Here is a 15,330-nt window from a genome sequence, read left to right as displayed (position 1 = left end):
ACCTGTGCCATGCTGGCCTCCAGGCTTCCTCAGTCTACACTCCCTAGGCTTCCCTCCTCCCAGATCCCTGTTTGTTCTCTTAATAAAATCAGGGTTCCCCTGCCCCTGCTGTTCTCACTGTGTTCTCTCTGTTCCCTGTCTCCTCCCATTTCCCCTCCTCCTGCATAGCCCTGGCCATGTCCCGTCTGCTTTCTTTTCTCTCCACTATGGACCCTTCCAGATGCCACTGTCTATTTTCTCGCTCTTGTGCACGATGAAAACCTTCCCCTTACATCATGGGAGCAGTCATGTCAGTGGTTTCTCGGCTGGGCCCCCTTGAACACACTCCCAGCATGCTCCTTTTAGTTAGTTATCGCTCTTTTTTCTGCATTCCTGCAGGGCTGGGACTACACAACCAGAGCCTCCATTGTCTAGGCCAGCACTCTGCCTCTAAGCCACACCCCAGTTTCTCCTTCATCTTTCTCTCCTTTTCCTCATCAAAACAATTCTTTTTTGGTTTTGGTTTTGTTGTACCCGTTTCAAGAAACCCCCAGAGACCACCAAGGAGCCGGTTTCTGATGCAAGCACATAAGGATCCTTTTATTTAGGTTCAACCTGGGCCACTGCATGACAGATGGAAGGAAATGTGGTGGCGGCCATGAGCCCAGGTGTAGTGAGTTTTCATAGGGAAAAACCACAAGCCGGGAATTGGCAATTTGGGATTGGGCAGAAGGGATATGGGACAAGGTGATTTTTTTTAAACTATTAGTCTAGACTTTCGGCGCGAAGACACATTTGAAACCACTAGACTTTTTGGTGGGGAACCACAGCCTGCTGAACAGGATTATCTGGACTGCTCAGCAGGATTATCTAGATAGCTTCAAGGACCATAAACTGCAGACAGGATGTCTGCAGGAGGATACTGCTCTGTATCTGTTCAAGTAGTCATGGCACATTCCTCAGGTCCTTCCTGGAACTGAGTACAGCAGGTGGTCTGAGATGGTGGCCCTTTCCCTAAGGTAGAGCCTGTAAAGTCAAGTCTAGGCCTTCACATTTTGAGATAGGGTCTCATTATGTTGTAGCTTGTGACTCTCCTCTCCTGGAACTTATCTTGTAAACCAGAGTGACCTAGAACTCACATTCTAGAGTTGCACTTGCCTCTGCCTCCAGAGTGCTGGGGTTAAACAGACCCACCACCCCCAATTCTGAGAAACATGGATTTCAGGGGAATTTGCATTTCTAATATCTCCCTAGATACGGCCACCACCCCTGCTGCTTAGGGGAGGTATACAGTGACAAAGGTTTTAGGAGCCTGGTGGTGGTGATGGTGCACACCTTTAATCTGCACTCAAGAGGCAGAGGCAGGTGGATCTCTGTGAGTTCAAAGCCAGCTTGGTCTACAGAGCAAGTTCCAGGACAGCCAGGACTACATGACAAACTGTGTCTTGAAAAAACAAAAAGAGAGAAAGAAAAACAGACAAAAAGAAAGAGAGAGGGAGGGAGGGAGGGAGGGGGGAGAGAGAGAGAGAGAGAGAGAGAGAGAGAGAGAGAGAGAGAGAGAGAGAGAGACCGAGAGAGGTGCATCCCGGCTTTTTGGCTGGGATGCAGTCGCCTGCTGAGGACGTAATAAGGTGCCAGATGAGACCCCAGCTGCGAATATACAATATAGTCATTACAATTGTGAACTGCCATGTGGGTGCTGGGAATTGAACCCAGGTCTTCTAGAAGAGCAGCCAGTGCTCTTAGCCTCTGAGCCATCTCTCCAGCCCCAGGAACTTATTCATAATTGCAAAAAGAAATCCTAACTTGCAAGGGCTTAACTCAGGACAAACAGGAACCTATTCTTTAACTACAATCAGAAAGCTTAATCCTAGCAGGACGAACAGGCACCTATTCTTGATTGTCTTAACTGCAAACAGAACCCTTAACCTGAAAGGTATATTGTTCCTCTTTTGGTCTCACAAGTTGGTTCAACAATTAAGAGCACTGGCTGCTCTTCCAGAGGACCAGGGCTTGGCTCCCAGCTCACAGAGAGGCTCACAACCCTCTGTAACTACAGTTTCAGGAGATCTGACACCCTCTTCTGACTTCTGCAGACATTGGCATGCACATGGCACACATACATGCAGGCAAACACGCATACATATAAAATAAATAAAATAATAAATTTTAAAGGTGGTTAGGAACTACCTGGGTTCCTAGTCCAGCTCCACAGAGCAGTTCAGCTGAACAGCGTCCATTCTAATCCAGTCCCAAGACACGGTTGGACATAGCACATTTTCTTGTTTGTTCTGTTAGGATCAGCCCATGGCCCACACAAATCAGTCAGTCTCCACTGATGAGATATGTATGCCCTAAGCACTGTAGATTTTATTGGGATTCCAATTGGGCTTTGGTTGGGGTATTTTTATTCTTCTTCATAATTTTCAGCATTTTTTGTTTGTTTGTTTGAAAGGGGGGTGTCATTATGTAGAGCAGGCTAGCCTAGAACTAAGATCTTTCTTTTCTTTTCTTTTCTTTTTTTTTTTTTTTGGTTTTTCAAGACAGGGTTTCTCTAGCTTTGGAGCCTGTCCTGGAATAGCTCTGTAGGCTGGCCTCTAACTCACAGAGATCCACCTGCCTCTGCCTCTCGAGTGCTGGGATTACAGGCGTGCGCCACCACCGCCCGGCCCAGATCCTTCTTTCTCTGCCTTCTGAATGATGATACAGCCGTGGCCTAACATAACTGGCATCTTCAGAAATTGTATTGATTGAATGAGTTTAATGAATTATATTTGATTTATTTATCTCTTTATTTTAATTAATTAATTTATGTTTTTTAATTCAGGGTTTTGCTGTGTGACAACCCTGGCTGTTCTGGAACTTGCTTTGTAGATCAGGCTGGCCTCAAACTCACAGAGATCCGCCTGCCTCTGCCTCCCAAGTACTCGGGTTAAAGGCATGCGCCACCACGCCAGACTTGTCTCTTTATTTTAAAGACTAGTTTTAACTATATGTATGTGTGTTGGGGGTACAGTATGTGCATGTAGATTCCTGCAGAGGCCAGAGGCATCAGACTCCCTGGAGTTGGAGTTGTGAGCCGTCCTGTGGGTGCTGGGAACCAAAACGCAGTTCTCTATGAGAGCAGTGTGCTCTCTTAACTACGGAGTCCTTTCTCCAGGCTCTTGTTCATTTTGTGCTCATGTGTGTTTGTGTGTTTGGGTATATGATCACTTGTGTGTCAATCAGAGGACAATGTGTGAGAATTGATTCTTTCCTCCCACCATGTGGGTCCTGGGGATCAACCCAGATCTTTAGGATTGACAACAGGTGGCTTTATCTGCTGAGCCATGGTGGCTGGCACCATTGTTTTTTGTTTTGGTTTTTTTTTTCAAGACAGGGTTTCTCTGTGTAGCCCTGGCTGTCTTGGAACCCATTAATTGTTTTTGTTTTTTGTGTTTGTTTTGAGACAGGGTCTTGTATCTGGAGACCTTCTCTCCAGCCCCCTCCAAGCCCTGTCAGTCCAACAACCCACTTATAAAATAAACACACAGATGCTTATATTATTTAAACTGTTTGGCCTAATGGCTCAGGCTTCTTGCTAGCTGTTCTTATATCTTAAATTAACCCATTTCTATTAATCTATAAGTTGCCACGTGGCTCATGGCTTACTGGTATCTTACATCTCACTTGTCATGGCAGCATCTCTCTGCCTCAGCCTTCCACTTCCCAGAATTCTCTTCTCTGCTTGTCCCACCTATACTTCCTGCGTGGCTACTGGCCAATCAGTGTTTTATTTATTAACCAATCAGAGGAACACATTTGACATATAGAACATCCCACAGCAGGGTCTTGCTATGTAGCCTTGGCTGGTCTAGAATGTAATTAGTCCCCTTGCCACTGCCCCACCCCCAATAATGCTAGGATTGTAGGAGTGTGCCACCTCAACTACCGCCCCCCATCCCTCAGATTTCTCTGTGTAGACCTGGCTGTCCTGGAACTCACTCTGTGGACCAGGCTGACCCTGAACTCAGAGATCCTATGGCCTTGGCCTCCCAAGTGAGTGCTGGGATTGAAGACATTTGCCACCACTGCTTGGCCCCTAAGTTTTTACTTTGTTTTCAAATAGACAATATATTGACAAGAATTACCCCATTTCCTTGTACCTAATTATTTATTTTCTCAATATTCAACCAATGATACTGATTCTTCGGTGTGCTTAATATGTATTAATGTATACACAAGGAAATGTGATCTCTTTTTTTAAACAGAAAATGATAGCATACTTTATTTTCTGTATTTGTTTTGTTTTTGACAGTTTTGATATGTCAGCGTGATACTCTTCCTATAGCCCAGGCTAGCCTCAAACTCAGAGCAGTTCTCCTGTCTCAAGATCTCAAGTGCTGTGATTACAGGTATGTGCCATCATGCTCAGTGCACCCACACCACCACCACCACTACCACCCCCGGCCCAATTTTCTTATTTACGTGTCTGAGTATTTTGCCTACACACACACACACACACACACACACACACACACACACACACACATATATATATATATATGGCATGTGCACCTGATGCACGCAGAAGTCAGGAAGAGGGGGTCAGATCCCCAGGGACTGGAGTTAGTTGTGAGATGCCATGTGGGTGCTTGGGATTCAACCTGAGTCCTCTGCTGCAGCACTAAGTGAGCCTAACCACTGAGCCAATGTACTTGGGACATCAGCTCTACATCATTACATAACAGACTCATTGGTCCGTTTGGGGGTCTGCAGACCACGGATAATTCATGTTTGGCCACCTTTAGTTATTATAAATATGAACAAGCTGATATCATCATCATTTACATGTGTACAGATATGCCAGGAGGGCCAGAGGTCAAGTATGTGAAACTATAATTTTTGAAGGGAGTTGTTACTTTATTTCCTTTGAGAGTGTGCAAAACAACAAAAGACTTAGTGAAAACAACAAATGGCCACGCCGGGCTTCCCATTTAAAAAGCTTTTGCATAGCTGGGCGGTGGTGGTGCACGCCTTTAATCCCAGCTCTTAGGAGGCAGAGTCAGGTGGATCTCTGTGAGTTCGAGGCCAGCCTAGTCTACAAACCCAGGGCTACCCAGAGAAACCCTCAAAAAACCAAATAAATAAAAAGCTTTTGCTTTTCATCCCCTCCCTCAAGCTATTTCCCCTAAGTGAACACAGCCTCCCTCTCAGATCCTGAGCAGCGGGTCCTTTGGTTCAGTCTGGTTTCTCATCTTTCCTCTCCTCCCTCTTTTCATGGTTTACTAATTGTTTTGATGTATATGTACCTGTTTTTAGTCTTAGTTTGTAACTAATTAATTAATTAAAAATCTAATTAGTTTGTAACTAATTAATTAAATAAAAATCTTTTATTGAAAATAGATTTTTTCCCCCACTCAACATAAAAATCTGGACGGCTTCATGAATGTGCATGCCATCCTTGAGCAGGAACCAAGCTAATCTCTGTATCGGTCCAATTTTACTCTGTGTGCTGCCAAAGTGAGCACAGAAAATGGAAATTCTGTCTTTCTCAATCTAATGAATATTTTTGAGTGTCTATACTAGAAAATAATGGACAGTTTACATTTCATTAATAATTTAGTTTTCTCTTTCTTTCTTTCTTTCTTTTTCTTTTTTTTTTTTTTTTTTTTTGGTTTTTCGAGACAGGGTTTCTTTGTGTAGCTTTGTGCCTTTCCTGGATCTTGCTCTGGCTGGCCTCGAACTCACAACCGCCCAGCTGGTGAATTACAGTTTTAACTGCTGTCTAGGCTTAGACTCTTCCAGATAGACGAAGACACCATCTGCTCCTGGTAGGAGACCTTTAAGGTTTCATTCTTGGAGATTTAAACTTGCTGGTTGATTTTGGGAAGTCTGAGGATGCAATTTCACAGTTGGGCACCAGGTGACAGAACACCACTCTTCTCTTCCCTGTTGAGTTTTAATTTGGCTGGAATTTTTCTGATACTTTTTTTGTTTTTTTTTAATTTTTTGTTTTACAAAACTGGGTTTCTTTGTGTAGCCCTGGTTGTGCTGGAACTAGCTTTGCAGGCCAGGCTGGCCTCCAACTCGGCCTGCCTCTGCTTCCCAAGTGCTAGGATTAGGGTATGTGCCACCACTGCGGGGCTCTTACGATAATCTTTAAGACTCCAAAAATCTCTTAACTGGGTGGTGTTGTCACGCACCTTTTATCCCAGCACTCCAGAGGCAGAGGCAGGCTGATCTCTGAGTTCGAAGCCAGCCTGACATATAGAGTGAGTTCCAAGACAACCAGGGCTACACGGAGAAACCCTGTATCAAACACCGCCTCCCCCCACCCCCCCCCCAAAGACTGCACCTCTTAACCTACTACAACCACGTTACTAAACCAGCATGATTCCTAACTACAACCTAAATCTTATCCTTAACCCACAGGTAAATGTAGCTCTTACCCCTCATCAAAAAAAGTTCTGCCTTGGGGTCGGGGATTAGCTCAGTGGTAGAGCGCTTGCTTAGCAAGCGCAAGGCCCTGGGTTCGATCCTCAGCTCCACAAAAAAAAAAAAAAAAAAAAAAAAAAAAGTTCTGCCAGGCGGTGGTGGTGCACGCCTTTAATCCCAGCACTCGGGAGGCAGAGGCAGGCGGATCTCTGTGAGTTCGAGGCCAGCCTGGTCTACAGGGCGAGATCCAGGACAGCACCAAAACTACACAGAGAAACCCTGTCTCAAGAAAAAAAAAAGTTCTTTTTACAGCATAGATCATTACAGAAAACTGTAACTGGTCATGATGCAGAGATCAGTAAAGCTCAGAGAACATCATGGGAGACGGGAGGAAAGATTATAAGAGCCAGAGGACCAGGAAGCCTGTTCTAAGACTGTCTCCTAGAAATGACAAGGGAAGCTGTACCCATGATACCCCGACAATATGGCTGTCTACACAAGACCTGAGTGCAGCAGCATCAGTAGGCTTGCTAATGAGTGCTGCAGGCTGCAGGAATATATCATAAGAACTCAGCTGGTTATGGCAAAGTCGCTACCTGGAGGGATCAAGGATTTCCTCCAGAGGAAGCCAAATTCCAGGGATCTTTTGGTGTTATTTGGCTTGTTATGTATCAGCTGTATTCTGTTATGAAAATAATGTGTGCCTTCATAGTTTTCCCATTGATTTTTCCCTAAGAAGTGCCAACAGTGTGGACTGATCACTCTCTGGACATATACATTCAAGGTATTTGGAGAACAGCCTCAGGAAAGGCTTCCTCTGGAATCAGATATCTCCCTTAGCCACTTTCTCTCTCTCTCTCTCTCTCAATCTCTCTCTCTCTCTCTCTCTCTCTCTCTCTCTCTCCATATATATAATTTTAAATGTCTAATGCTGTTTATTGAAGGAGGGAGGAGGTCTTAAATACAGGCTTACAGCACAATGGGAGAACCTGGAGGGCAGAAGTTCACTACCCAAGTTTTACAATCTTGCATCTAAGCTGCTAATGCCTTATATGCAGGATACACAGACAAGGAACTTCCCTTAAGCATTCAGGAGGATAGAACCCGGCAGGGAATTAGCATAGGGAGGATATCAAAGTCAAGGTAAGCAAGCAAGGCAATAGTTACCCAAAATGGGGGCAGGGCCCTACAGGTCCCCTCTTTTACTAAAAAGTGAGCTTCTGACTTAGGTTGCGTGGGACATCAACAGGTCACCTTACCCATCAAGGAGACACCTGCCCAGGTCACACAGGCGCTCTGTCTTAGGTTGGTGAGCACCCTTCAGGCATTACCCATCTCTGAATACTCATTATCATTCAGGCTCAATTGTGTGTGAGCTGCAGAGTTAACTGCTGCCAAAGATCTCAAAGTGGTGCTGGGCTTGCAATCTGTGTGTTCGACACAGAAAAGACCAACAGAAGTCCTAACCCAACCATAGCCTGTAGGCTAAAGGTAACTGAGCCATTCCCTTCCTTAATGAGCCTTACTGCAAACTGGAGTCCTTGTAAGATGGTATCCCAAAAGCAAATGAAACTTGAGTTTATAAACTTATAATTTTCAAAGCCAATCAAAATGTATATAACTAATGAATTAAATTTATCATGCCCAGTAGAATGAAAGATTAACTAACTGTGGTAGCTACTTTTGCTGCCAGGGTCTCCACTGTGCTAGCTGTAGTAACCAATTATGAAATGGTTTCCCAGAAACAGTAGCAGCAATGGCTGCCACTGCTATAACAGCAACAATGGCAGCAGCGTTGTTAAATTCTCTTCTGGAGCATGTGGGCATCTGCTGGCATGGATACAACTCCAGGAACACAAACTGTCAAGGCCCAATTTTCTTGATCCCAGCACGACTTAAGCTGGCAGCTCTGCAAAAGAATAACTAAGAACCATAAAGAAAAAACAGGCAGCTCATAAGGAGCAGAACTAATGGTCTCATAATGGCTACATTCAGGCTCATAAATTTTAAGGTATCTTCAAAGGGGGCAAATTGAATTTCAGGAGGCCAATAAATGTTGCACAGAGTCACTCCTGAAAAGTAGGTACTACACCAGCTTGAAGACGTTGTGGAAATGAAAATGCTTAGCTGGCATGCTACTGTTAACAAATGGAGGTCAGTGACCCTCAGGGTTATCCTTGATCTTCAAGATGTCTGGGTGACACATTCTCAAACATACTTGAAAAAGTAGTTACCATACATTCCCTTCTGGAGAATCCAACCGCATGGCTACAGTTCCTAGGTTTACATTAATGCTTGCCAAAGTTGGCTATATTGGGCTCTCAATCCCCATTGGCATCGGAAGGGGAGAGTTTTTCACAAAGGCCCAATAGGTCTCTGCCATGCTGGGCTTCAGCAGCAGCCACAGGGCACACTCAGCGCTCAGAAACTCAATGAGGAATTTTATTGTCCTGAGGAAAGACATAAGCAGAACCCCGGGCCCACACAACACCAGATCGGGTCCCCTCCAAGTGTCAGTAGAAAGATCCTTCCATCGCACCAGAGGGTGATTTGCAACAGGAGCCCTCCAGTGCTTATCTGCAGTGGATACTCCAGGAGAATCCACCAATAAAAAATTTAAAATATATGAAACAAGGGAAAGAATAGAATGTGGAGAGGAATGATGAGCCCCTAGTTTCCCCCTTTTGCTTTAGCAAAATATGTTTGTTTGGTTTCTTTTTTTAATAGTTCAAATTTTTCTTTTCTTTTTTTTTAAAAATTAATTTATTTTTCTATTATCAGCTTGATACAGTATAAATTCTTATCTTAATAGTGATATGTTTCATTGAGAGTTGCTCAGTAATTGAGTAAAACCAAATCTTATTATAAGCAACAGTTATCCTAGGGTCTCCCATGCCATATATATAGCCTTCATGGTTCTGTGGGTTACAGTCTGATTGTTCTTTGCTTTATATCTAGAATCCACTTATGAGTGAGTACATACCATGTTTGTCCTTCTGGGTTTAGGTTACCTCACTCAGGATGATTTTTTCTAGTTCTATCCATTTGCATGCAAATTTCATGCTGTCATTGTTTTTCTCTGCTGAGTAGTACTCCATTGTGTATATGTAACACATTTTCTTAATCCATTCTTCAGTTGATGGGCATCTAGGTTGTTCCCAGGTTCTGGCTATTATAAATAGTGCTGCTATGAACATAGTTGAGCATGTATCTTTGTGGTATGATTGAGCATTCCTTGGGTATATGCCCAAGAGTGGTATGGCTGGGTCTTGAGGTAGTTTGATTCCTAATTTTCTGAGAGAGCGCCATACTGATTTCCACAGTGGTTGTACAAGTTTGCATTCCCACCAACAGTGGAGGAGTGTTCCCTTTGCTCCGCATCCTCTCCAGCATTGACTGTCATTAGTGTTTTTGATCATAGCCATTCTGACAGGTGTAAGGTGGTATCTCAGAGTCATTTTGATTTGCATTTCTCTGATGATTAAGGATGTTGAGCATTTCTCTAAATGTCTTTCAGCCATTTGTGATTCTTGTTTTGTGAATTCTCTGTTTAGTTCTTTAGCCCATTTTTAAATTAGATTGTTCAGTATTTTGATGTCTAGTTTCTTGAGTTCTTTATATACTTTGGAGATCAGCCCTCTGTCAGATGTGGGGTTGGTGAAGGTCTTTTCCCATTCTGTAGGCTGTCTTTTTGTCTTATTGACCATGTCTTTTGCCCTACAAAAGTTTCTCAGTTTCAGGAGGTACCATTTATTAATTGTTGTGCTCAGTGTCTGTGCAGCTGGTGTTATATTTAGGAAGTGATCTCCTGTGCCAATGCGTTCAAGAGTACTTCCTACTTTCTCTTCTATTAAGTTTAGTGTAACTGGATTTATGTTGAGGTCTTTGATCCACTTAGACTTGAGTTTTGTGCATGGTGACAGATATGGATCTATTTGTAATCTTTTACATATTGACATCCAGTTATGCCAGCACCATTTGTTGAAGATACTTTCTTTTTTCCATTGTATAGTTTTGGCTTCTTTGTCAAAAATCAGATGTTCATATGTGCATGGATTAATGTCAGGGTCTTCAGTTAGATTCCATTGGTCTGTATGTCTGTTTTTATACCAGTACCAAGCTGTTTTTTATTACTTTAGCTTTATAGTAGAGCTTGAGGTCAGGGATGGTGATGCCTCCAGAGGTTGCTTTATCATACAGGATTCTTTTAGCTATCCTGGGTCTTTTGTTTTTCCATATGAAGTTGAGTATTTTTCTTTCCAAGTCTGTGAAGAATTGTGTTGGGATTTTGATGGGGATTGCATTGAATCTGTAGATTGCTTTTGGTAAGATTGCCATTTTTACTATGTTAATCCTACCTGTCCATGAGCATGGGAGATCCTTCCATTTTCTGGTATCTTCTTCAATTTCTTTCTTTAGAGATTTAAAGTTCTTATCAAAAAGGTCCTTCACTTGTTTACTTTAGTGTGATAACTTGGGATACCAAGGTATTTTATATTATTTGTGGCTATTGCAAAGGGTGATGTTTCTCTGACTTCTTTCTCAGCCCTTTTATCATTTGTGTATAGGAGGGCTACTGATTCTTTGGAGTTGATCTTGTATCCTGCCACTTTACTGAAATCAGCTGTAGGAGTTCCCTGGTAAAATTTTTGGGGTCACTTATGTATACTATCATATCATCTGCAAATAGTGAAAGTTTGACTTCTTCTTTTCCAATTTGTATCTCTTTGATCTCCTTTTGTTGTCTTATTGCTCTAGCTAGAACTTCAAGTACTATATTGAATAAATATGGGGAGAGTGGACAGCCTTGTCTTGTTCCTGATTTTAGTGGAATCACTTTGAGTTCCTCTCTGTTTAATTAGATGGTGGCTGTTAGCTTGCTGTAAATTCCCTTTATTATATTTAGGAATGTTCCTTGTATTCCTGATCTCTCTAAGACCTTTATCACGAAGTGGTGTTGGATGTTGTCAAAGGCTTTTTCAGCATCCAGTGCGATGATCATGTGGTTTTTTTTCTTTGAGTTTGTTTATATGGTGTATTACATTGGCAGATTTTCATATGTTGAACCATCCTTGCATCCCTGGGATGAAACCTACTTGGTGATGGTGGATAATTGTTTTGATATATTCTTGGACTCAGTTTGCTAATATTTTGTTGAGTATTTTTGCATCAATGTTCATGAGTGAGATTGGACTGTAATTCTCTTTCTTTGTTGCATCTTTGTGTGATTTTGGGTATCAGGGTAATTGTAGCCTCATAAAAAGTTTGGTAATGTTCCTTTTGTTTTTATTGTGTAGAACAATTTGGAGAGTATTGGAATTAGTTCTTCTTTGAAAGTCTGATAGAATTCTGCGCTGAAACCATCTGGTCCTGGGCTTTTTTTTTTTGGTTGGGAGACTTTTGATGACTGTTTCTTTTTCTTTAGGGGTTATTGGTCTATTTAAATGGTTTATCTGGTCTTGATTTAACTTTGGTATGTGGTATTTTTCCAGAAAATTGTCCATTTCTTCCAGATTTTCCAATTTTGTGGAGTACAGGTTTTTGAAGTATGACCTGATGATTGTCTGGATTTCCTCATTGTCTGTTGTCATGTCTCTCTTTTCATTTCTGATTTTGTTAATTTGGGTGTTCTCTCTTTGCCTTTTGGTTAATTTGGCTAGGGGTTTGTCTATCTTGTTGATTTTTTCAAAGAACCAACTCTTTGTTTCATTGATTTTTTTTATTGTTCTCTTGGTTTCTACTTCGTTGATTTCAGCCCTCAATTTGATTATTTCCTGGCATCTATTTCTCCTGGGTGAGTTTGTTTCTTTTTGTTCTAGCGCTTTCAGTTGTGCTGTTAATTCATTGGTATGAGATTTCTCCATCTTCTTTATGTGTGTGTTCAGAGCCATGAGTTTTCCTCTTAGTACTGCTTTCATAGTATCCCATTAGTTTAGGTATGTTGTACTTTCATTTTCACTGAATTCTAGGAAATCTTTAATGTCTTTCTTTATTTCTTCCTTGACTCATTGATGTTTCAGGTGGGCATTATTTAGTTTCCATGAGATTGTAGGCTTTCTATAATTTTTGTTATTATTGAAGTCTAACTTTAAGGCATGGTAGTCTGATAAGATACAGGAGGTTATTCCAATGTTTTTGTATTTGTTGAGATTTGTTTTGTGACCAAGCATGTGGTCAATTTTTGAGAAGGTTCCATAGGGTGCTGAAAAGAAGGTATATTCTTTTGTGTTAGGATGGAATGTTCTGTAGATATCAATTAAGTCCATTTGAGTCATAATATCTGTTAGGTCCTTTATTTCTTTGTTGAGTTTCAGTCTGGTAGATCTGTCTTTTTGTGAGAGTGGTGTGTTGAAATCTCCCACTACTAATATGTGGGGTTTGATGTGCATTTTAAGCTTTAGTAATGTTTCTTTTATGAATGTGGGTGCCTTTGTATTTGGGGCATAAATGTTCAGGATCGAGAGTTCATCTTGATGTATTTTTCCTGTGATAAATATGTAATGTCCATCCTGGTGTCTTTCAATTGACTTTAGTTTGAAGTCTATTTTATTAGATATTAGGATACCTACACCAGCTTGTTTCTTAGGTCTATTTGCTTGGAAAGCCTTTTCCCAGCCCTTTACTCTGAGGTAGTGTCTGTTTTTGAAGTTAAGGTGTGTTTCTTGTATACAGCAGAAGGATGGATCCTGTTTTCTTATCCATTCTGTTAGTCTGTGTCTTTTTATAGGTGAGTTGAGACCATTGATATTGATGGATATTAATGACCAGTGATTGTTAATTCCTGTTATTTTTTGTGGTTGTGTTGCGGTTTCCTTCTTTGGTGTTTGTTGGTGTGGGGTTATCTATTGCTTGAGTTTTCATGGGTGTATTTAACTTCTTTAGGTTTGATTTTTCCTTCTAGTGCTTTCTATAGGGCTGGATTTGTGGATAGGTATTGTCTAAATCTGGTTTTATCATGAAATATTTTGTTTACTCCGTCTATGGTGATTGAGAGTTTTGCTGGGTATAATAGTCTAGCTTGGCATCCATGGTCTCTTAGTGTCTGCATAACATTTGTCCAGGACCTTCTAGCTTTCATAGTCTCTATTTTGCATAGAATTTTCGAGCACCATAAACATTGATCATCAGGGAGGAAGCTTCCAGCCCACTTCTAAATTAATTTCTCTGTGTTCTGTATCCAAAATGTCATTTCTTCAATGGTAGGCCTTACTCTCTCTATATATCCGTTTGCTTTTTGTTGTCATGATAAAACATTGACTAAAAGCAGCTTGGTGAGGAAAAGATTCACTTGGAGAGAAGCCAGGACAGGAACTCAAGGCAGGAACCTTGAGGTGGGAGCTGAAGCAGAAGTCATGGAGGAATGCTATGTACTGGCTTGCTTTCCATAGCTTGCTCAGCCTCCTTTGTTATACAGCCTAGGCCCACTTGCTCGGGAATGGCAGCACCCACAGTAGCTTGGACCTTCCCACATCAATTATTAATCAAGACAATGCCCTACAGACACGTACACAGGCAAATCTGATGGAGACCATACTTCACTCATGGTTCCTCTTCTAATCACCACCTCCAGCTTTCTCCTCTCTATTTCTTTATGACACACATTTTACTCTTATTTTAGTTTTATTTCCACACTGCCACCACCTCTACCTTATGGCTTTTTCTTTGAGTCCTGGCCTCTACAGATATTCACTCCAATGTAAACAGAGAAATTTAAACTTTGAATCTAGGGCTCACAGTAAGAGAGAGCCTACAACAAACATGTCTTTCTGGGCCCTGATTACCTCACTTGGTAGAGGATTTTCAAGCTCCACTCATTTTCCTGCAAATTTCATTTCTTTTTTTAGTACTGAATAGAATTTCATTGTGTAATTTTGCCGTATTTTCATTATCCATTCATCTGTTGGAGGACATCTAGGCTGATTTCATTTCCTGGGTATTGTCAACAGGGCAGCAACGAACACCGATATACAAATCTCTGTCAGAGGGTACAGAGTTCTTCAAGTGTATGCCAGGAGTGAAGTAGCTGGGTGATACAGTATGTGGTGGTTTGAAAAAAATGCCCCTAAGGGGAGTAGCACTATTAGGAGATGTGGCCTTGTTGGAGGAAGTGTGTGTCACTGTGGAGGTGGCCTTCGAGGTCTCATATATGCTCAAACCTCGCCCAGTGAGACAGTTCATTTCCTGTTGCCTGTGCAAGACGTAAAACTGTCAGCTACCTCTCCAACACCATGTCTATCTTCAGGCTGCCATATTTCACCATGATGATAAGGGACTGGACCTCTGAATTGTAAGATACTCAATTAAATGCTTTCCTTTATATAAGAGTTGCTGTGGTCATGGTGTCTCTTCACAGCAATAGAAACCCTAAGACTTGATAGTTAACATTTAGGTAAACCTCTCTGCTGATTTCCATAGTAACTGCAGCAGTTTATAGTCCCATTAACAGTGTAAAAGTGGTCTCCTTTCTCCACATCCTCGAAGCATTTGCTGTTATCTATTTTCTTTTCTTTCTCTCTCTCTCTTTTTTTCCAAGACAAGGTTTCTCTATATAATCATCCTGGTTGTCCTGGAACTCAGCCTCGAACTCACAGAGATCCCCCTGCCTCTGCCTCCTGAGTGCCAAGATTAAAGGTGTGAGCCACTACCACCCAGGGTAATTTATTTTCTGATAATGGCTATTCTGACTGAAATCTCAGATTGGTTTTGATTAACATTTTCCTGGTGGTTAATGATGTTGAACACTTAAGAAATTGTTGCAGATTTATTTTTTATTTTATGGGTGTTTTGCCTGCATGCATGTATGTATGTACATACCTGTTATCTGTGGAGGTCAGATTCCCTGAAGTTGGAGTGGTTGTGATGGGTGTGAGCCACCATGTGGGGCCTGGGATCTGAATCTAGGAGTGCTTTTAACTAATGAGCTACCTCTCCAGC

At 41.8% G+C, this 15,330-nt stretch overlaps 1 non-coding gene across 1 annotated transcript; it reads right to left on the bottom strand.

Annotated features, from left to right (window-relative positions):
* Nucleotides 1–5,385: 5,385 nt before the first annotated feature.
* Nucleotides 5,386–5,489, bottom strand: LOC118594370. The gene has a single exon (XR_004946359.1). It is a non-coding gene; the product is annotated as a U6 spliceosomal RNA (small nuclear RNA).
* Between the last annotated feature and the right edge of the window lie 9,841 nt (nt 5,490–15,330).

The sequence above is a fragment of the Onychomys torridus genome, chromosome 12 (genome assembly GCF_903995425.1).
Source record: "Onychomys torridus chromosome 12, mOncTor1.1, whole genome shotgun sequence".
In the NCBI taxonomy this organism is placed as follows: domain Eukaryota; kingdom Metazoa; phylum Chordata; class Mammalia; order Rodentia; family Cricetidae; genus Onychomys; species Onychomys torridus.
Note: the sequence above shows the minus strand (reverse complement) of the source record. Positions and strands in the feature narration are given on the sequence as shown.